This window comes from Lepus europaeus, chromosome 3 (assembly GCF_033115175.1).
Source record: "Lepus europaeus isolate LE1 chromosome 3, mLepTim1.pri, whole genome shotgun sequence".
Classification (NCBI taxonomy): Eukaryota; Metazoa; Chordata; class Mammalia; order Lagomorpha; family Leporidae; genus Lepus; species Lepus europaeus.
In genome coordinates, this window is record NC_084829.1 from 131,131,660 (window position 1) to 131,154,954 (window position 23,295).

General features: G+C 41.5%; 1 protein-coding gene across 5 annotated transcripts in view; it reads right to left on the bottom strand.

Annotated features, from left to right (window-relative positions):
• EPB41L2 (erythrocyte membrane protein band 4.1 like 2) overlaps nucleotides 1–23,295 on the bottom strand; it is a 238,778-nt gene that overhangs the window by 163,058 nt on the left and 52,425 nt on the right. The window lies entirely within an intron of this gene.

Genomic DNA, 23,295 nt, shown 5'->3' on the forward strand with positions numbered 1-23,295 from the left:
GGAAAGCAGTGAGAAGATGGTGCAAGTACTTGGGCCCCTGCACCCGAATGAAGCTCCTAGCACAGCCTTGGTCATTGTGGTTTGTGGTTATCTGGGGAATGAATCAACAGATGGAAGATCTGTGTGCATGTGTGTGTGTGTGTGCCTATAACTCTTTCAAATTAGTAAACAAAGTAAATCTTTACCAAAAAATTGTAATTGCATTTAATTCCTCTGGGAGTATACAGCTACAAACCAAATCCCAGGCCACATATACACACACACACACACAAAAAGACCCACTTCACATTATCCTTCCTTATCTTTTCTAGGCTTCGTTTTTCATTTCTTTGTATGTACCAAAGCACATCAAAAAGTTCACAGAAAGTGGAACTGAAAGATAAGTATGGAAAGTATTAAGAAAAAATAAGTATGGATGTCAAACATGGGTGTCAAATTATTTTAAACCAAAATAAACTTAACTTTTATTTAAATCCATTTTCCATGAGCTTTCTCATGGACTATTAGGACAAAATATTTGATCCTAGCTACTTTTCTCATAAATACCCTTAAAAAGGGAAATTCACACTACCATGTTTTACCTAGAGAGAACACAAGATCTATACTAGAGTCAGAAATGTCATATAGCAGGGCCAAAATTGTGGCACAGTTGGTAAAGCCGCAGCCTGCTATGCCGGCATCCCATATGGACGCTAGTTAGAAACCCAGCTGTTCCACTTCGAATCCAGCTCTCTGCTAACGTGCCTGGGAAAGCAGTGGAAGATGGGCCCAAGTGTTTGGGCTCCTGCACCCACGTGGGAGACCTGGATAAAGCTCATTGCTCCTGGCTTCCAGGGTCTCGGCAAGGCCACTGTTGCCACTTGATGAGTGAACCAGTGGGTGGAAATTTCAATCTCTCTCTCTCTGCATTCCCTCTCTGTAACTCTGCCTTTCAAATAAACCAATCTTTTTTAAAAATGTTACACAGCAGCTTTAAATGAAATCTGAAATGAGGCTTCCTCAGACCAGAGAAATTATGCTATTTTCTGAAAAATTTTACATATTTCTAAAATACAGATATTAGTGTTTACACTAATATTAGTGTAACAGTAACTTTTTTTTTATTTGAGAGAGAGAGAGAATGATTGAGGCCAGTGCTATGGCGTAGCAGGTAAAAACACTGCCTTCAGTGCTGGCAGCCCATATGGGCCCCAGCTTAAGTTCCGGCTGCTCCACTTTTGATCCAGCTCTCTGCTATGGCTTGGGAAAGCAGCATAAGATGGCCCAAGTCCTTGGGTCCCTGCGCCCACATGGGAGACCCAAAAGAAGCTCCTAGCTTCAGATCTGCTCAGCTCTGGCCATTGCAGCCATTTGGGGAGTGAACCAGTGGATGGTGTTCGTTCTCTTGTTCTCTCTCTCCCTCCCTCCCTTCTCCCTCCCTCTCCCTATCTCCGTCATTCCCCCCCTTCTCTCCCTCTCTTTCCCTCCTTCCCTCCCACCCTCCCTCCCTCTCTCTCCCTCTCTCCCTGCCACTCTGTAACTGACTTTCAAATGAATAGATAAATCTTTTAAAAAAAGTAAAATCCAAACAGTGTACTTCCATCCACTTCCCCAAATGCCTACAACAGCCAGTGCTGGTCCAGAAACAAAGCCAGGAGCCAGAAACTCAATCCAGGTCTTCCATGTGGATAGCAGGATCCAATTCCTTAAGCCATCACCACAGCCTACCAGGGTCTGCATGGCAGGAAGCTGGACTCAGGGAAGTCAGAGCCAGCAATCAAACCCAAGTACTCAGATGTGGGGTGCAAGCATCCTTACCACTAGCCAAAATGCCTGCTCAACAATAACTTTTAAAATGTTTCCAGTGGCTCTTGCAGAGGGTAAAGATCAAACTCCTCAGCATACTCTCTGGGATTCAGCACAGGCTGGCTCCAATCCAGCTTTGTAGTATGTCTGCTGCTTCTATTTCCCACTCCTCACACCCTCTGAACTCCAGCATTACTAGCCTCCTCAACACCAAATAAATGTTCATGCTTCCTTGTCTTTGTTAATGCTGACTTGTATCTGTCTAGACAGTCTACTTCCTGTGTCTACACTTGAAAAAAAAAATCCAACCCAAGTTACTATCATATAGGCAGCATACGACCACACCTAAAAAGAAATCTGTTACTGATTTTTAAGCAACAGAATGCCCAGAATGAAACTTGAAGGGGAAGGATCCCAATAAAGGCATTTTGGGGTTTATGGTAGAGGCACAAATCATGAGGATATAAAAGAAGTCTGATAGGCAGGAAACCAACCTAGCAGGGAATCTCCAGCAAAACTCACTGGCAGAGTAAAAGCAGGATGCCAAGACTGTGAAAAAGTCGGGTTAGGATGGAATAAAAGAAATAGAGCTCTGTTTCCCAGAAAGCACTAAGAAAAAAACAAGAAGCATGAAGGAAATTCTCCCAGTGAACAGAACCAGGAGAAAGATCAGAATCACATTTCAAGGACAAATGGAGCCTCCGAGCAATCACTGCTTTCATTTACCTAGTCATCCATCCCATAAATCACACAGCTGATGACCTATAGAATATGATACAGCTATGCCACACGTTAGCAGAGAATACATCCTCAGGGAAACCAACAATGGGACTCATAACTGATACATGGGCTGCTTGGCAACAGAACCAGAGGAATGAACAGCACCTGCAGACTGTGTTCTATGAAAGGACACTGCCTTCAAAACCAACCGGGCAAGGGGACTTTGTGTGGTCTGCCCTAGGTGAGAGAAGGACTGTCTGCAATTTCATCTATGGAAAACTCATCTATGACAAACAAGGACATACCTATGACTACATGGACTGAAAAATACACATCTATATCATGAAGAAATAGATAGGAAAGTGTGTACACACACACAAGTATACCAGATCAAAAGGACAAAATGTAGCACTCTTAACAATCAACTTAGCTGCCTATCTATATTTCCATTACAAATCAACAGTTATCATTAGATAAGGAAATTTGGCTTTTTTCCTCTCCTATTATCTATTCATCAAAAGTAAATAGTATTCCCACTGGGCATCTGGATAATATATGAGGGCCTGAGACACTTTTATTCTTCTGTGAGGGTCTAGTCCGTGTCCACCAGTCCCCTTGACAGGCTTCCTCTCATTTAGACCCCTGGCTATGTAAGAACATCTATCTAAAGAAGGAGTTGGTTTCTGCCATGAAGTTTATTGTGACAAGATCCTGTCCTGTACCAATTGTATATTTATCTTTAAAGGGAACAAATGAAATGGCATGTCACAGGACTTGGAGTCATTATATAAAACAAGCCCAGCTGATGCTTGGAGATATATATATATAAACACTGTGACCCCTGCGAACCTCTACCCCAGATGACAACAGAATCAGCTCTTGTTGGGAATCAGAGACTCAACTCTCCAAGACTAGTTAGTTATGGCTTATGTGATCAGATATGTAATTGTTTCAAAGGCTTCTTAACATTACAATATTGATTTATTAGTTTCCATGATTCTGGAAATTATCTAAAATGATTGTCAGCCTACCTCGTCTGACAAAACTTATGGGCAATGAATTTACACACTGTATAGCAATTCTGACTTTTCAAATGACTCCTTCTAATGAATGGATGCCCTGAGGATGTAACATTCCTAAAGTTAAGTTCTACAACCTTAAATGTACATAAAAGCATTCCCTTATTTAGCCAAATAACCAAAGATGATGCTGGGGGCAGATGTGTAGACTGCTATTGGGAAGCCCACATCCCACATCACAGCACTCGGGTTCGATTCCCAGCTCTGGTTCCTGACTAGCTTCTTGCCAATGCAGACCTGGGAGGCAGCAGTGATGGCTCAAGGGACTGGATGCTGCCACTCATGTGGAAGGCCCAGATGTGTTCCCACCCTTGGCCCCTGATAAGCACTGCTCCCTTAGCCATTGCAGGCATTTGGACAGTGAACAGATGGGAGCTTTCTCTGGCTCATGCTCTCTCTCTGTCTCCTCTCTATCCCTCTGTCTCTTTGCTTCTGCTTTTTAAATAAATTAACAACATGTTTAAAAGGATAAACATGGGTACATACACAAATTCGGAATTGGTAAGATTACAAAATCGTAATTGATAAGTGTTTATTCCTCATATGTAGACACCAGTAAATTTTTGCTTCTTTTGTGTTTTTCTATGTTACTGAGTTTTCTGTGATAAACAGATATTGTTATTATAATTAAGAAACAAATGTAAGTCCGTTTAAAAGTAGGATTTTCCCTTTAGTTCTATATTCTGGCTTAGCAATCTTAAAGGCAGTATAAAACAGGATGACTCAGTCCCAGCAAAGTTATAATAAACTGGCACTGTGCCATGTGGTATAGATTTACCTACAACAGAGGTACATTCATAGTATTCTTCCTCGCTGGACTCTTAGAAGCAAGCACATGCTTTCAGCCACTGTCACATCAGAGGACTTTTTTTTTAAGCTAGATTTTAACTGGATTTAAAAGAATGAAAGGAATTTCCTGGATTTTATCAGGGCAATTTCCCCAAAAGATTTTTGCCCCCTGCTTCTGCTTCTTCTTAATGAAAGGATTAAAGCCCCTTAGCAAATCAGAACATATATACTGGCCACTTAAAATGCTATTAGGAACATGTAAATTAAGAGGTCTTTTAAAAGCAATGCCCATCAGCAAAAGGCTCAGAGTTCCTGCTCAGAAGTAGTTGTTTGAACAGTTTCCTGTGAAGTCAGTCACAGTTTCCTACCAAGGTCCATCTGAGGTCACATCTGAGTGCAGGAGGGATCTACTTTCAGACCACACAGGGCTATGGAGAGATCAGGGAAGCAAATCAAGAAAGAGTCTGTCTTTGTTTGGTCATATGACAAGTATTACTGTCAAGTTTGCTCTGTAACTTCATGAAAATACCAAGCACAACACATGCACAATGTAGCACAAAACAAGAAGGACAGGGATACATTTTTCCCAACTGTAAAACGGCATCTGCAGAATGTCTCCGAAGAGCGACAAAGGCACTTTTTAGCCCCAACAAAGAGAACAATGTTTCCACTAGGACACTGCAGGACTACTGCATTTAGGGAGAAAGGCAGTAAAAATTAACACAAAACAGAACCATACATGTGTGTGACAGGACACTAGCTTCACTCTACGGCACATGAAAGAAAAAGAATGCTTAATGTCTCAAAAATCGGGTAGTTTAAATATTAAAATTTGTAGAGAAAAATTACAACTAAAAATTTCCAAAAACTAAATTGGTTATCTCGACCAAACTAGTTTAGATTCATAAATACTGTGTGACTATAATTCCTGCTAATAAGATTGCTCATAAACAAGTTATACTACATTATGCTAAGCAAGCAACATGTATCTTTTCATTTAATTCCTCATGAACATTCTGTGAGAAATGTACTATTAATGCCTCCATCTTACAGGTAAAGAAACTGAGGCTCAGAGACATAAAAGAACTCAGCACAGGCAAATCTGAGTCCTAATCCCAACCTCTTCACCTAAAACTATGGAACTTTGATTTCCTTTCCAAGATACTCTGTGAATTTCAAGACTATCAGCATCAAATAATGTTCACATGGATTAAAGACAAAATTTTTAAAAATGAGACAGGAACTTTCCTAAAAGAAAATACAAAAATGGAAGTAGGAGCATAATGAATTAGGGGTAGATGAGAAATCAGGATATACCTTTTATTAAACTAAGTATATACTGAACTAAGTAACATTTTCAAACCAATATTAAGAGGCACAGCATACGAAATGCCTTAGGGAAAGCAAGGAAAAGGGATGCTAACAGCAGGATCACATACAAAATAAACAAAATATTAAATGGAGGTAAACTATAATCAGGACTTTAAGATGACCAATTATTCCTCACTTTTATCTAAAATTTTTGAGGTTAATTATCTTCAGTGGATAGCACCCTTAAAAACAAATTGATGACTTTTGTATTGGGAAGAAAAAAAAAAAAAGCTGCATAGTTCTAAACAAACTCTAAGTAGAAAAAAAAAAAAAACAATAAATAAGCCACCAACAGGTAAATTTTACTTCCTATGACTATTCACATATCTCACGTCAGCCCCACTCTGGATCCACCCAGAACGCTGCACCCCAACTCATCTTCCTCAGCTCCAGCTCAGATCACATCATTCCACTGTTCGGAAAACCCCGGCAATGCCACTGGTTGTAGAAAGAAATTCTAAGTACTTCCACCTGAAATGAAGAGCCTTCCAGGCTCTGACTTAATCTTTCTTTCTAGCTGCTCTGCTCAGCTCTAACTGGGGCCCATTTTTCCAAACAGTTTCCTCTTGGTACTTTCTTTTCCCATGGTGCCTCACATTGCTGAGCTTCTAATATCCTATAGGGTAAAAACAGTAAAAAACAGAATAGTGTCTTTAAAAAAAAAATTCAGGCATTACTATAACCTATCATCCCTGCATAATAGTTATCAGACCAGGATAGGGAGAACCTTCCTTTCACTGGTTAAGTTGGCATTGAAATCACAGTAAAAATGAAGACAAGGAATGGCTGGAAAAGTGAAATGCACCTATCCAGGAAAGCAGCAACTATGGCTAACACAACTGAGCCAGGAGACAAGAAACCCACCATTATTTTATTCTTCCAGAACTCCTCAAACGTAATTTGTCATGGTTACACATAAAGTTTAGGTTATCTCTATGTAAAACAGCTTGTCTTCCAGGAAACCTGGCCAACCCAACCTTCAAAACACCAAATCTGTACCACATTTCAAACACTTCTACAGCTGCTTTCTCACTGGCCTGCATCTTCTGTTTACGTGTGCAGCATAAAAGTACCCCAGGAGATCATTCTCTCATAAAAGAATGGCACTAAATAACTAATACCACTACTCTTCATGCATCAAAAGTGAACAGCCCAAGAAAAACAACCAACTCACATTTATTAGGTAACGCTGTCACTGGGCAATCACAGATGTTCTCAGAACTCACACCTGCAGCCCAGGTCTGGGATCACTGCCAGCACCTTGCTCACTGGCACCGCACAATCCAAGGACACCTGGATTAGGATAAACCCCTTAAGTAGCAGTGCTGACACAATTCAGTCCTAGTGCTTAAGTTAGAGGTGGCCTAGCCCCATTCAGGAAATAATGTGATACTAGAACCTAAAGCTAAGCATGAATATCTTTAGGAAGTAGCAGTACTTTTCCAATCATAATATTAATTATCAAATTGTTTTATCCTTTCTGCAGAATGAAACAAACAAAAATATTTCCAAATGAACTTAATAGTACACAGATACATATCACCTAAATATAATGAATAATAAAGATTACTCAAAAGAAACGAGATCACACTCTAGCAACACAAGCAGCTTTCTATACAAGTAGTTCACAACTATAAACTTTTCTTTTGTAAGGGACAAGCACAAATATGTATGCAGACACACACATCAAGCAAGTCTGCTAGGTCCACGAAGGGTGTGGCTGCTTTTCTGTGCAGCTCATGGGCTTGGTCACAATCTTTGTCCTAACAACTCCACAACAGAACAAGCTGGAGAATGAGAAGGCCTCCAATGTCTTCTCTGAGGTGAGCTTCTAAGAGACAGAGAGAGTGTAAAGCAGTCAATCAAAAAAGGAGATCTTGGCCGGCGCCAGGGCACAAGCAGCCCGGGTCCTAGTCCCGGTTGGGGCACTGGATTCTGTCCCGGTTGCTCCTTTTCCAGTCCAGCTCTCTGCTGTGGTCCGGGAAGGCAGTGGAGGATGGCCCAAGTGCTTGGGCCCTGCACCCACATGGGAGACCAGGAGGAAGCACCTGGCTCCTAGCTTCAGATCGGCGCACCGGCCATAGCGGCCATTTCGGGGGTGAACCAATGGAAGAAAGAACTTTCTCTCTCTCTCTCTTGCACACTGTCTAACTCTGTCAAAAAAAAAAAAAAAAAAAGAGAGAGAGAGATCTTTCGTATTCCACAAAATAAATGTTTTGGTACAACCCTAGAAACCAAGTACAGCATTATAGTAAGATCGAGTGCTGACAGAATTTTTTAAAAAATAATTCTTTGTAATTCTGTTTCTTCCTACTTTATCTTGCCACTCGGGCCAGTTTCCGTCATATTTCTCCAACACTTAAGTTGTCATCAGTAGTGGAGTTTCCCCACCCACTCAAATGATTAGAAAACTCTCTGGAAAAGAACCAAAAGTATAATCAACTTGGCCAAATGACATGCAGAGTTAGACTCCACCCTAATTATTTGGCTATTTATCCTGCTATTTCTCAATCCTCTCTTCCTGTCCTTTCCTCCCTACAAATAGATCACAATAATGAAATCATTTCTTCCTTTTCTATTCCTTACTCCTCAGATATTCAACATTAAATTTCTCTATTCTTCCCACATTGGCTTTAATTCTCTCAAAATAAAGAAAATCAAGAAATGCATTAAATTTATAGGGGCTGGCGCTGTGGCGCAGTGGGTTAATGCCCTGGCCTGAAGCGCCAGCATCCCATATGGACACCAGTTCTAGTCCCGGCTGCTCCTCTTCCAATCCAGCTCTCTGCTATGGCCTGGGATAGCAGTGGAAGATGGCCCAAGCCCTTGGGCCCCAGCACCCGCATGGGAAACCCGGAGGAAGCTCCTGGTCCTGGCTTTGGATCAGCATAGCTCTAGCCGTTGCAGCCAACTGGGGAGTGAACCAATGGACGGAAGACCTCTCTCTCTGCCTCTCCTCTCTCTGCGTAACTCTTTCAAATAAATAAATCTTTTAAAAAAGAGAATAAAGAATGTAATATTCTAAAGATTTTTTTGTAGAGGGATTTTTCCAAGAAAAAAAACAAAAATGATTCTCCATCACTTATTTTCTTTCAAGCATCAAGATTTATTTATTTGAAAAGCAGAGTGTCAGAGGAGACAGAAAGAAAGAGTTGTACCAGCCACTGGTTCACTCCCAAATCGTCCCAACAGCCAGGATTGGGCCAGGCTTAAGCCAGGAGCCTAGAATTCCATCTAGGTCTCCAGTGATAGTGGAAGGAACACACACACACTTGGGTCATCTTCCACTGCTTTCCCGGGCACGTTAGTAGGAAGCTGGGTTGGAAGCGGATCACCCAGGACCCAAACCTGAGCTCCAATATGGGATGCAAGCATTGCAGGCAGCAGCTCAAACCATGGTGACACATGGTGACACACGACACATGGCCTTTCTGTCACCTATCTTTCAGACATTCCCCCCAATCTCATCAAAGGCACCTCAGTTATCACAAGCAGTTTCTTCTGGGCAGCCTAAGGTCAGAAACGAAGGTGAGTCTGAGACCCACCGTATTGACTATCTCAAAAAGGTATCCAGCGACCTGGCTGACTAAATGAAAAATATGCAAATTATGCCGCAGTTGCTTATCCTGCAGAGATATCCCTTAGAGCGGCAGTGCTAGCACAACTCTCATCTCAGACAGAAGAAACCATATTTCCGACATTACCGAAGAGGCACTAAGGAGATTTTTAACAAGTCACAGAAAGATCAGAGAACCTACAAAGTACCCTGCAAGTACTATGGAGTTGAAGGAAAGGGGGGAGAGGGAGGAACAGCGACAACCTTGTCCTGGAGGAGCAGATGACCTCTACTGCTAACACAGACAACCCCGCAGAAACTGACATGAACAAATCAGTCTGATTTCAAGACAACAGTAGATTAAATCCAAACAAAAAATGCATGGGAGCCAGTGCTGCGGTGGCAAAGCGGCACTCTGGTGTCATAATGGGTAAAGCTACCGCCTGCAATGCAGCATCCCATATGGTGCTGGTTCAAGTTCCGGCTGCTCCACTTCCAATCTAGCTCCTTGTTAATGTGCCTGGGAAAGCAGAGGAAGATGGCTCATGTCCCTGGGCCCCTGCACCTGCATGGGAGACACAGAAGAAGCTCCTGGCTCCTGGCTTCGGATTGGCCCAGCTCCGGATGTTGTGGCCATTTAGGGAGTGAACCAGCAGAAAAATATTTTTCTCTGGTTCTGCCTCTTCTGTAACTCTGCCTTCCAAATAAATAAAGAAAGAAAAGAAAATGTGTGAGCAATTGCCAAAGGAATTATACAGCTAACAATTCCTATAGGAATTCAGCAAAATAAAGCGAATATATTCCAGTGTAAAAGAAATTTGGTTATATCTGATGGTAATTACTTTGCCAAAATCACTTTTTTTTTTTTTTTTTTTTTTTTTTTTTTTTTTTTGGACAGGCAGAGTTAGCGAGAGAGAGAAGGTTTTCCTTCCATTGGTTCACCCCCCAAATGGCCGCTATGGCCAGCGCGCTGCTCTGATCCGAAGCCAGTAGCCATGTGCCTCTTCCTGGTCTCCCATGCGGGTACAGGGCCCAAGCACTTGGGCCATCCTCCACTGCCTTCCTGGGCCACAGCAGAGAGCTGGACTGGAAGAGGAGCAACCAGGACAAAATCTGGCGCCCCAACCGGGACTAGAACCCGGGGTGCCGGCGCCACAGGCAGAGGATTAGCCTAGTGAGCCGTGCCATCAGCCGCCAAAATCACTTTTAAAAGCTTTGAGGCAATTACTGCTTTAAAGACAGAAGACAAAAACTTCAAATATGCTTGTGCTAAATGTAGAACATATCTTTAACCTCTACGCTTTCCAGGTTCATATCAAATGGCTATTTTAGCGTTCTAAAATAGCAACAATCCAAATATACCATAATGCTTTTCAGACATCTACCAATTATGCAGACCAAATTAATTTAACTGAACAGCTGTGTTTAGGTATTCTCAATTTTTCACTTTTTTCATACTCAAAGTTGTAATTAGATGGATTTAACCCTCTGGAGCAGAAATCTTTTTTGTTTAATAGAAAACTTTTATTTAATAAATATAAATTTCAAAAGTACAATTTTTGAATGATAGCGGTTCTTCCCCCCCATAACCACCCTCCCACCTGCAAACCACCCCATCTCCTACTCCCTCTCCCATCCCAGTCTTCATTAAGATTCATTTTTAATTATGGAGCAGAAATCTTAACTGACTCTAGAAGAAGATAACATCTCACAAATTCTCCCCAGTAAATAATGAAGGAGAATGCTATGATAAGTGTACTTAAATAAGTGAAGTCAGTTCTATTTCCAGCTCTGGAAGTAACAGAAATTTTGAGCAAGTCATTTAACTGGTATGCCAGCTCCGCAGGTGGAGGGTTAACCTACTGGGCCATGGTGCCGGCCCCTGTAATGTTTCTTTATATGCATACATTGTATAATATCCAATCAGGGTGAATATATTTGTTCTTTCAAATATTTAACATTTCTTTATAGTGAAAACACCCAAAATCCTATCTTCTAGTTGCTTTTAACAGAGGAATGTACAGAGAGTATACTATCTGCAGTCTCCTCACTGTACAATAGAACCCCAGATGGCCGGCACCGTGGCTCACTAGGCTAATCTTCCGCCTGCGGTGCCAGCACCCTGAGTTCTAGTCCCGGTTGGGGCGCCAAATTCTGTCCCGGTTGCTCCTCTTCCAGTCCAGCTCTCTGCTGTGGCCAGGGAGGGCAATGAAGTATGGCCCAAGTGCTTGAGGCCTGTACCCGCATGGGAGACCAGGCAGAGGCACCTGGCTCCTGGCTTCGGATCGGCACGGCGCCGGCCGTAGCAGCCATTTGCGGGGTAAGCCAACGGAAAGAAGACCTTTCTCTCTGTCTCTCTCTCACTGTCTAACTCTGCCTGTCCAAAGAAAAAAAAAAAAAATAGAACCCCAGAATGTCAAACTCCTACCTAGCTGTAACCTAGCACCCGCCTAGCAACCTCTCCTTAGCCCTCACTCCCATTTTGAATCAGTGCTCTTCACCCTCTACAAAATATGCTGAAAATCAGTTTTTTTGTTTTTTAAGAAACACATTAAGCCCAGTCTTCAACTGGGTGGAAAAGAGGGGTTGGGGCGGGGGAAGCGGGAAAGTCCTCAACTTTGTTTTTCTACTGCTACATTTCTCATCTACTCTGAAAGCCTCTCCCTCGCCCCCACCCCTCCTCACAAAAATCTCTTGGGAGTAACTGAACGCAAGTAACCTAAAACTGGAATTTCTGGGACTGTGGTTTCCAAAAAGCATTGTATTGTCATTTCCCTACCTCTGCACACACACCCAGAGTCAGATTTCATACTCATTTTCACAGCAAAGTCTACAGTAGTATTTAAGCACCTCTCCTTTCTATTTCCTTTAAAATCATGGGCTGACTGGGTTGGAAAAAGAGGAAAATGCTTTGGCACCTATGTAGGTGATGTCATTCCCAGCCATGGCTCTGAACTGTCCCTGGAATGCAACTTGCAGCCCAGATCTCTGAGCCCACCCAATGCTGTTTAACATAAAAACACAGTCCCTTCCCCGCAGTAGGAAACCTCATAGTAATACTTGACTGTGTTCTGCTTAGAAAGCCCTGTAATTGCAACTTTTCAGCTTTAAACTATAGAAACAGCACCAAATACTGTCAGGATCATTCTGGAAAGACCAGATCTTTATTTACTATTAGGCAGATCTGACAAGAACTAATTCCACACACCTAGCTCTAGGCAGTCTCTGACACATGATAGCTTATATTCCAAAAGCCTGGTTTGGGGTCGCTGGCTTAAAAAAAGAATGGACATACTCCCCAGCATCAGACACAGTGTGGACTTTGCTGTGGGGGAAGGGAAGTAGTGGGCCCAGTGCAGGTGAGAGGAGAATGACAAAAGTGAAGTGAGCTTCAATGTTCAATCTTTAAAATGAGGCTAAGAAAATCATATACTTGGTTGTGCATACAGATAAAATAATCCAAGTAGAATGACAATTTCTGGTTTAAAATTAAACAATAAATGTTAGCTACTGTTATCTTTCTCCTGCAGAAATAGTCCTTAAAGGGAGTATTGAACATGCTAAGCCTACTGAAGGAGATTTGATCACCTGCACATGAACATACTTGAAAAGCTACCCGCAATGTTTAACACCTCTTCTGAGGAAAAGACACAAGATGGGGGCTCTGCACCCCATGGGAGACCGGGAGAAGCACCTGGCTCCTGCCATCGGAACAGCGCGGTGCGCCGGCCGCAGCGCGCTACCGCGGCGGCCATTGGAGGGTGAACCAACGGCAAAGGAAGACCTTTCTCTCTGTCTCTCTCTCTCTCACTGTCCACTCTGCCTGTCAAAAAAAAAAAAAAAACACACACATTTGCTCTCCAGTGGAACGAGTGCCACCCACCAATTGTCCTACGCAGTGCAAGGAAGACTCTTCTACCCCCTCCAGACCTCCAGCAAGAGGCTCACCCAGAGATGGACTACCTGACAAGGGCTTGGGTAGGAATGGAGAGCCTGAGGATGAAGGAAAGGTTACAAACTCAAGCCTTCTCCCAAATCACACAACCACCCACTCCAAAATTCACTAGTCACTTTTCCAAAAGTCCTTTTTTTTTTTTTAAGATTTTTTATTTATTTATTTGACAGAGTTACAGACAGTGAGAGAGAGAAAGAGAGAGAAAGGTCTTCCTTCTGTTGGTTCACCCCTCAAGTGGCCGGCACTGCACCAATCTGAAGCCAGGAGCCAGGCGCTTCCTTGTAGTCTCCCATGTGGGTGCAGGGCCCAAGCACTTGGGCCATCTTCCACTGCCCTCCCAGGCCACAGCAGAGAGCTGGACTGGAAAAGGAGCAACCGGGACAGAATCCGGCGCCCCAACCGGGACTAGAAACTGGGGTGCCGGCGCCACAAGCAGAGGATTAGCCAAGTGAGCCATGGTGCTGGACCCCAAAAGTCCTTTTTTTAAGAGCAAAAGAAAGTAGCTTCCTCCTTCCCACTTCCAATGCCTGTTCACTATGGTCCAGCAGAAAGGGAAACTAGACTTTTCTACTTGCCAAGTTTGGTCCAGAAGGCAACATAAGGCTTTGCAACTTTTGATCAAGATTTTACAATTCATAAAATGCAAAGATGGAAAACGAGAGACCAAATAAGTTTGTCTACTTTCAAAATCACACTCTGATGGCAATGCCAATTTTTCAAATAGTGAAGACAACATAGAGGAGGCTACATATATCTCACAACTACCAAGACCGTACATTTATAGGGCCTTCATTATCTTTACGATCCTCTAAAACATAGTGAATTTTCAGTATTCTGTTGCTGATTATGTGTTTTGTGGGCAAACCTTAACTAAGTCTCAGAAAACTCTTCCTATGACCCAAAGCAGAGTGAAGGACTCTCCCCTCACTGCCCAACTTTTATAGACGTACAAATCTTAGAAATGCCTCCCCACCCCCCAAGCCTGGCATTTTTCCAATCTACTTCCCTCAATTTGACGGGAAAGCTGGACAGACCCAGAGCTGAGCCAGAAACTCGGGAGGTATCTGAGCCATATTTTTCTCCACCACCCCACAGTATTTAAAGTCTGTAATGGGTTGGAGGAATGGGGGGGGCCTGTATTCCAAACCTCCACATGTATTGTGCATTACAAATCTAGGTGACTTTTACTTATTACCCATGTTCTCCTTTCTATAAGACACTGAACAGAAAATTACACATTTCTGTGGGTTCCTACTTTAAAAATCAAATCTCCAAGGAGTCCACTTTCCTCACTATCTCAGTTACCCATTCTCAGGATCAGAACCCAAGCACTGGCTTTCAAATATTCCCTACTGTAACCCAGAGTAAAATATGTGCACTCAACCCAGTTCATAAACAAGTGAACACCCCAGTTTGAAGGTAAACAAACATCAAGCCTAGAGCCTAAACTTGGGCAGTTTGTGTTAAACCCGCAGGCCACCTTCTCCCCATCACACATTGCCTCAGCCAGAATAAGGGACACCTGTTTCTTCCCCTCCCCTTTCTTTTTCCCCTTTCTTCAATTCATGAGTCTGACTCTCACATTTATTTTATTTCATTTTTTAAATGCCTGTCATAACTCTAAAAATGATTTCTTGAAAAACCTGCTCTAAACCTGTGCCCCTCCCACCGTCTCACTTTCATGCATATCAACTTCTGAGTATCTCCAATATTTCTAGCTCAATCCCTCTCAAACCCCAGCTCCAGCAATTCTTTGATCTCGAGAAGCTCATTGCCTCCACCACCTTCCCACTGACCCAGTCTTCATTCCCCTCCTAAAGCAGCTTGGATTCCATGGGCCACCAATGCACCTTAACTCCTTCACCCCTGCCGCTCCAGCACACTCACCTGCTGCTTTATGGTTATAACTAACTGTGGCCTTCAGACTTGCACCCAAGAGGCCAAATGAAAGTAACCATTTAAATTTGTGGCCACAAACAAGCAGACCTTTAGTGATCCTCATAAATCCTACCCAAGCTCCTAGACATCAATTTCATATGAGAACATAAAGCAAAAAAAAAAAAAATCTTAAGTTCAAAAAAAAGTTGACACTAGAAACTGGATGTCATTTTTTTTTTTTGACAGGCAGAGTTAGTGAGAGAAAGAGACAGAGAGAGACTTAGACAGTGAGAGAGAGAGAGACAGAGAGAAAAATCTTCCTTCCATTGGTTCACCCCCCAAATGGCCGCTACAGCCAGCGCGCTGCGCCAATCTGAAGCCAGGAGCACGGTGCTTCCTCCTGGTCCCCCATGCAGATGCAGGGCCCAAGCACTTGGGCCATCCTCCACTGCACTCCCTGGCCACAGCAGAGAGCTGGACTGGAAAAGGAGCAACCAGGACAGAATCCAGCGCCCCAACCGGGATTAGAACCCGGGGTGCTGGCGCCACAGGCGGAGGATTAGCCAAGTGAGCCACAGCACCGGCCATGTCATATGTTCTTAACTACAATCCAATTATAGCAATCTTCCAGTAGTAAAACTTAAAATTCTGTTTAACAAATCGTATGTAACCAAGAAACAAATAAATAAATACTGACCATTTAGAGAGAAAAAAAATCTGCCCCAGTGCAAGGCTGAGTTCCAACTGACATATAACCATTAAATAAAAGAAAAAGTGTATTTACTCCCAAAGAATGTTTTCTTGCTTTCTATTCTCCATGAAAATGTTTGGGAATATTTATCTTCTCCTAATTCTCTTACCAAAGCAGTCCATGTGGAACTATGTACTGCCTCTAATCACTGTCAGGCATAACAGTGTATTGTCCAAAAGTAATCTGTTCAACCATGCAAACACCTGTGCAATCAGGCGTGTTCAGTTCGCAAGGGACAAGTCTGATGAGTAGCATGGCCACAAGAGGCAAGTGCCAGTGCCCTACTAGTGGGTTTTTACTGAAAGAAACAACTTTTTCCATAATTACCTCTAATTCAATCAGTGTCTGGCAAATGTGTTCATGAAATTAAACAGAAAAACTAAACACACATTATAATGTTATTTAATTTTTCCCAAATGACTAATGGTGACATTAATGCACCTAAGGGAATAAACCAGAAAGTAAAATGGAGCTATGTCTCTTGAAATCCAGAAGCCAGTACAAGCGAAAGCTAAGGTAGGTCCAAAGAGACAAACAGAAGCCCAGCCCAGAATTCAAAGTGTGTTGCCATTGGGCAATCACTGCAGAACTTCAAAGGCCCTGTCTATCACCTAGAAATCCAGCAGTTTCTAAGAGAGATTAGAGGTGTGGGGTGATTTAAATTCATAGAGAAATCTAGCCAGCAAACAGGGAGATCATACTTGAGAACATGCTATGGCTGTGAACCCTTCACAGCAACAAGATACTTCAGACTGCAAGAGCTCAGATGAAAAACATGAACATGGGGCCAAGGCTGTGGCATAGTAGGCTAAACCTCCACCTGCAGCGCAGGCATCCCATATAGTTTGTGTCCAGCTGCTCCTCTTCTGATCCAGCTCTCTGCTTATTGCCTGAGAAAGCAGTGGAAGGTGGCCCAAGTGCTTGGGCCCCTGAACCCATGTGGGAGACCCAGAAAAAGCTCCTGGATCCTGGCTTTGGATCAGCCCAGCTCTAACCATTACAACCATTTGAGGAGTGAACCAGTGGATGGGAGATCTCTGTCTCTCTCTCTCCCTGTCTATAACTCTGCCTCTCAAATAAATAAATGTGTTTTGTTTTGTTTTGGTTTCAAAAAAGGAAGGAAGGAAGGAAAAAAAAAAAAAAAACATGAACAAACATGAACACATCTCGGGCCAGCAGGACCACATATTTGCCTGGCAAACCACCTTCAGGCAACCTCCAGCATCAAAACAGGACATGCAGAGCCAGTGCTGTGGTGCAGTAGGTTAAAGCCCTGGCCTGAAGCACCAGCATCCCATATGGGCGCTGGTTCTAATCCCGGCTGCTCCACTTCCGATCCAGCTCTCTGCTGCGGCCTGGGATAGCAGTAGAAGATGGCCCAAGTCCTTGGGCCCCTGCACCTGCATGGGAAGCCCAGAAGAAGCTCCTGGGTTCAAATCGGTGCAGTTCTGGCCGTTGCAGCCAGTTGGGGAGTTAGCCATCAGATGGAAGACCTCTCTCGCTCTCTCTCTGCCTCTCCTCTCTGTGTAACTCTGACTTTCAAGTAAATAAATAAATCTTTAAAAAAAAAAAAAAAAAAAAAACAGGACATGCACAGCACAAACCACACTACCATGGTCATACTAACAGTACAATCCCTACCTTCACTTATTTAGGCCACTTCCCCATACTCTAACTTTCAATTGTCCTACCAATCATTTTCAGTTTTTAAAACTGCTAAGATGTTTGCTTCTCCTCTTCCAACATTCATTCATTCACTCACCAATTAAGGATAAGCTACCATGTATGCAGCACTGTCCTAGGACATTATAGCTTAGAGTAAGGGACACAGGGAGTAAGCCAATGATTACAATTTATTATGAGGGATACCTACACAAAGCAAAATGCAAAAAAGTCATACAAAAGTAAAGAATGGAATAGGGTAAAACCGAGTTATTCCTGAAGGATGAAGGAAAAAAGGGACTCCCAAGTGCCTGCAAAAAGCATTAAGTATGAAATATTCTACAAGTTGCTCCTTTTAATTTTCTGCATTTAATCAACATCACAAAGGTTAGGCTCAAGCACTCAAAAGGTAATAAAACACAAAAACCACTTAATTTTCCTAAAAGGGTAGAGAAGTACTGGATTGAAAGTTTCTTCCTTTTAAGATTTTCTAAATATTCCATTTATCCACATTTCAGTTTTCAGTTTACAGAGTTAACACTTAACTCTACATGTAAGTGGGAAGCAATGTTTATTAATCACAACTGCACCCCCTGGTACTAAATATAATTCTTAGAGGCATCCAAGTCAAAACTGCAAGAGATGAAATTTACTTTTGGTAGATACATTCTTCAGCTTTTCTCTTCATGCCAAAGGAGTTCATATAACACTCTTAGTAAGCAGTAAGTTGATTGTGGCTAACATAAAAGCATATAGTAGTTTAAGACGTGACACTAACTCCCAGGCAGAGGATGAAGATAGGATGCAGGTGAAAGAATCCTGCAAAAAAACTTGTGTTATTTAGCTTAGTGGTGGGTGAGCAAACAGATGGCTATCTTCTTCCTCTATCTCTAGAAGAGACAGTAAAAACTTGCTCAGGTACCATGGAATTATCTTATTCTGGGGGAAAAAAAGTCTCATAGTCAAGAATTTATAACAAATGAAATTTGGCTTGGGCCTTTTGTTAGCTTGATCAGGGTTTCTCAATCTCCACACTATTGACATTTTGTTAAAGAGGAGCTATCCTGTTCATTGGAGGATGTACACCACCATCACTGACTGATAATTTTCTTAGCAGCCAGTAGCCCACCCTCCAAGTCATGGCAATCCAAACTGTCTCCTAAAATTACCAAGTGTCTCCAAGACAGCAAATATAACCAAGCCACTTCCACCCAGGCTGGGAACAACTGTGATAGATTATGAACATCAGACATTCATTAAATATCCATTTGAAGAAAAATAACTGATGTTGATGAATAGGACAAACTAGTAAGAAACATGTTAGGCCTTAGGAGCTAGTATCTGCATTTTAATGAAAAGCTAACAGATATTCTGAAAAGAGAAAAATCAAAATTAAAGCCATGAAAGAAAAGCAACTGTGACTGCACGTACATGTGGTAACTGCTAATTCGGACCACAGAATTATATTAAATGATGAAGTACACAAATGCTTAGGTATGGTCGCAGTGCCACCTGAGCTTAGAGAAAACATAAAAACGAAAACAAACCAATCTATCGTTATCACCCAAGAATCCATTCTACAAACTTGATCGTCAATAGATTTTTATTCAACAAAACAAATATTTGGAATAGTGCATATTTTCAAATAATTAGGAACATGAAGGACTACAAAACCAGACTCCAGTCATTTTCACACTGCACAACACTTACCTTCTCTAAGCCATTTCCTTAACCAGAGAAGTAAATGATTTAAACTGTGTGTGATGTCCAAATAAACAGCATGGTACCTGGCATACTTCTAGCACTAATAAATAGCAATCACCAGTAGTTATATGTATATATTTTATAAACACACTTCTAAAACAAAATGGAAGACACTTCTAATACACATTGCCCAAGTAAACCAAGGAGATGATGTAATCAGTTAAATGAACAGGAGAAAAAAAAAAAAAAAACTGTCCCTACAAAATACATGCTTTAGATGCTAAGACTTACCTTCTAAGGCAGAAGAAAAATAGATCGCCAGCCAAGCACATGGCATTATAAAAGCAAAATACAGGTTCTACCTTTATGCTGAGTATCACATTACTTCCCACTTTTGCAAACTCCAATGTTTCCCCACAATTTTATCCAAATCAACCAAAACATCACCACAAGCAGCTGAGATTAAAAATTCACTTTATAAAAGAAATTTCATATAAAGCCTAATAATCAAGTAGGAAAAAAGGACATTCCTCTCACACACACCAGGACCACTCTGGAGTTGCTGTTTTTGTCTCACAGAAGTTGTTTTCTAGCCACAAGCTACTACAAATTGTTCAGACCTTTTGGCAGCAACACAGGAAACTGCCGTTTTCACCCGTTCTCCCACAAAAATGTAGTCAATTTCTAGGCAAGCCCATCTCTCAAGGCTACTCACTTCATAGAGCCAAATGCACACAATTTTTCACTTACGAATAGAAAGGGGCCTCAAATAGTTTGCATTTTTTGTGAAGAAAACTGGAAGCAAGTCACCAAAGACATATGGGCAAAGTTCTTGATTAAATCAGCTCATAAAGTGTGCTGCGCCAACATTGGAAATTTATAGGGCCTTTGGAATCACAGCTGTTTCTGTTTTATCCAAATTGTCAAGGATGCACTAGGCAACACGTGAAGCCGTTTCTTGATGGTTAATTGTCCTTGGCTGCTCACGATTCTCAACTTGCCATGTTTCAAACAAGTCGTTAAAATAAATGTGATCTTTAACAAAATAATAACAACAACAACAAGCACCACCACCTCAGGCGGACAACTACCCATATTTTCCACCTGAATACATGGTTTTCCTACAGTCTTAGGCATCATATAAAGACATTTGGGCAAGTCACAAAGATAAAGCTGAAGCTCCTCGCTCAGCTTTTTACTCAGCTACACAGAATCAACCCAATTTTTTTTTCCTTCCCTTATTTAAGGAGAAATGAAGGCAGGAGGTGGTAAATTACTCAACAGCTGTAACATATTTGATTTCTAAAAATAACACCAACATAGCATTTTAAATACAAAATTAAAGAGGATCCTTTAAAAGCTAGGAATTCCTTTTTATTCTTTTTGACTTAAAATTGTACAGGCTGATCATTTATTTTAAAAAGAAAGAAAGAAAAAAGCCCAAATGGCAAAAAGACATCTGCGGTCACTCACGCTGAAGCTGGATACTGCCCTGGCCTGGGAGACTCAAATGCCAAAATCCAATCTGTTAACCAATCTCACAATTCACAGATTTTTAAAGTCGGCCCAGCATTTTCCAGGGAACAGTTACTGTCTCCAAAACTGACTTGCAACTTCAGACAAGTTCCAATAATGATGCAAAGGCAATCCCTCCAAAAGGGTACAATGTCAGCAACTGTCCAAAAGCCACACACACAAAACTGATAAGCAAAGGAACCGCAATTCAATCACACAAGACCCGCTACGCTTCCACTGAATGGAAGATAATCAAAAGACAATTTTTCCGTCAGAATCCAATATAAACACCAATTTAATATGTTCAAGCTCAGAACTCCTTTTCAAAGACACACATTGAATTATTCAGCAAAATAAGTCCTACATAATTTATGAAGAAGAAATCTGGAAAGAAACCAAGAAATTCAAATTAGAGATCAAAGGAAAATGCTTATGTGGCCAGTTAAGTGAGGAGACCTGTCTTTCTTTTATTTACACAATAAAAGGCACCCCTCGTTACTTTAGGTAATTTTTCCAATTTAAATAAGCTGCACAATGGAACAAGCTGTAACTGTAGATCTGTGTTCATTCATTGCTTGCCTTTACAAAAGTACGAGTGCACTAGAATTTCACCTCCATGAACACAGAATCTCAAACATCTTACACGTTATTGTTTACCAGATCATCAGTATCCTCAAAGTACATCTATATTTGTTCATCATAAACATCATAAACAGGGGCCGGCGCCATGGCTCACTTAGTTAATCCTCCACCTGTGGCACCGGCATCCCATATGAGCGCCAGATTCTAGTCCCAGTTGCTCCTCTTCCAGTCCAGCTCTCTGCTGTGGCCTGGGAGGGCAGAGGAGGATGGCCCGAATGCTTGGGCCCCTGCACCCGCATGGGAGACTGGGAAAAATCACATTGCTCCTGGCTTCGGATTGGCCAGCGCCAATCAACAACAATTGTTGTTTATGAGAAAGTGTAGAAAGAGGAGGAAGTAAGATTATCTGTGTTAGAGATACACTCTGGTGGGTTAGAAGCAGTTTTTATGCATTCAGCATAAAATAGCAAGTAAGATAATTCCCGAAAAACAAAAGCACACATTTCTCCTGTTAACATCTTCACTTTCAATAAGTAAACAACAACAGAGGAACAATTGCCCCAAGGTTATCCAGAGGTCTGGCAGAAGAAGACAAAGCACTCAAGTTCACTGTTCAAACACATGGGTTTCCTGGCCTGTGTTAGAAAACTTCAGCCTGGGAAAGATTTACTTCAGATTTGAACTAAATGGGCAGCTAAGGAATCACTTTACTGTTGTAACATTTTAAAAGTTCTCACACTAGAAAATTCATCTTAAAATATTTTGAGCTAAATAGCAAAGGAGATGAAAACAGAATTGGTCACTGACTTCTTTGAGTTGCATCTTCTCTACCCTGCATTCAATTAATATTTACTGTGCTATTGCATTAAAAAGCACCCCAGCTAACATTTAAGAATAATAGAGTGAGCAAGAGAGAGAGAACGATACATTTAGTACAGAAGAGGTAATGTTTGCATCTGTATTTAGACACAGTACATTGAAGGCGTTTTGTTTGGTCCTGTGTTTGTGTTTAAATATTTCTGTGTGGTTTATTTTACATACAGTAAGAGCACCAGAGGTCTTTCATGTATCTAAATGAAAAACTCTGGGCATTTGGCTTTAATAAAGCCAGCACTCTCTTGAAGATGGGTTCCAGCTACGAACTGTCTACATTTGTGTGCGGGAAAAGGTGAAAAGGGCAGTTTTCTGTGTTGCTGCCAAGGGCTGAACAATTGACAGTGGCTGGAGAACAACTTTTCTGAGAAGAAAACTAACTTCCAAACTGGCCTGGTCTAGCAGTGCAGAATAACTTAATTTTCCTCCATTCACTTATTTTCTGTATATCTTTTCCAGTAAGATCCTGCCCTGCCATCTTAGAATCATGTTTCAAACCACCTTGCAAGAGAAAAATACATTTGAAAATAATGCTTTACAGCTTAACTGAAAACCAATTTCAGTTCACATCTAACTTTTGACCATTAAATTATTTTTACTGTTTTTCATCCACAGTTATTACAATATTAATTTTGCTTAAGTGTTACCTTCTAGGAAGGAAGCTCTTCGTGAATTCCGACTGTAAGTATTTAAGTACTTAACAAGGAACAACACACTCCACCAAACTATTCACTGTGGAGAATACAAAAATGATCAAGAAAAACTCACAGCCCTGAAGACACAAATCTAGTAACGGAGAGAAACAGGAAGGGCAGGCAGAATTCTAAAATTGCAGGGAGCAGAGAATCTTTTATCATAAATTCACTGAAGGATTCTTGTGAGTACTAAGGATTAAGAACCTTATTAAGAACCACTATTTTCACCCAAAAAAAAATTACTGACAATAAATCAACAGCCATTATTACATAAAAAGATTCACCATAGACCTCTTAAATTAGAAAACCACTATACTTACATTTAAAATACTATGTATCCTAAAAACTTATTCACACATAACTTTTCCAAATAAATCTGT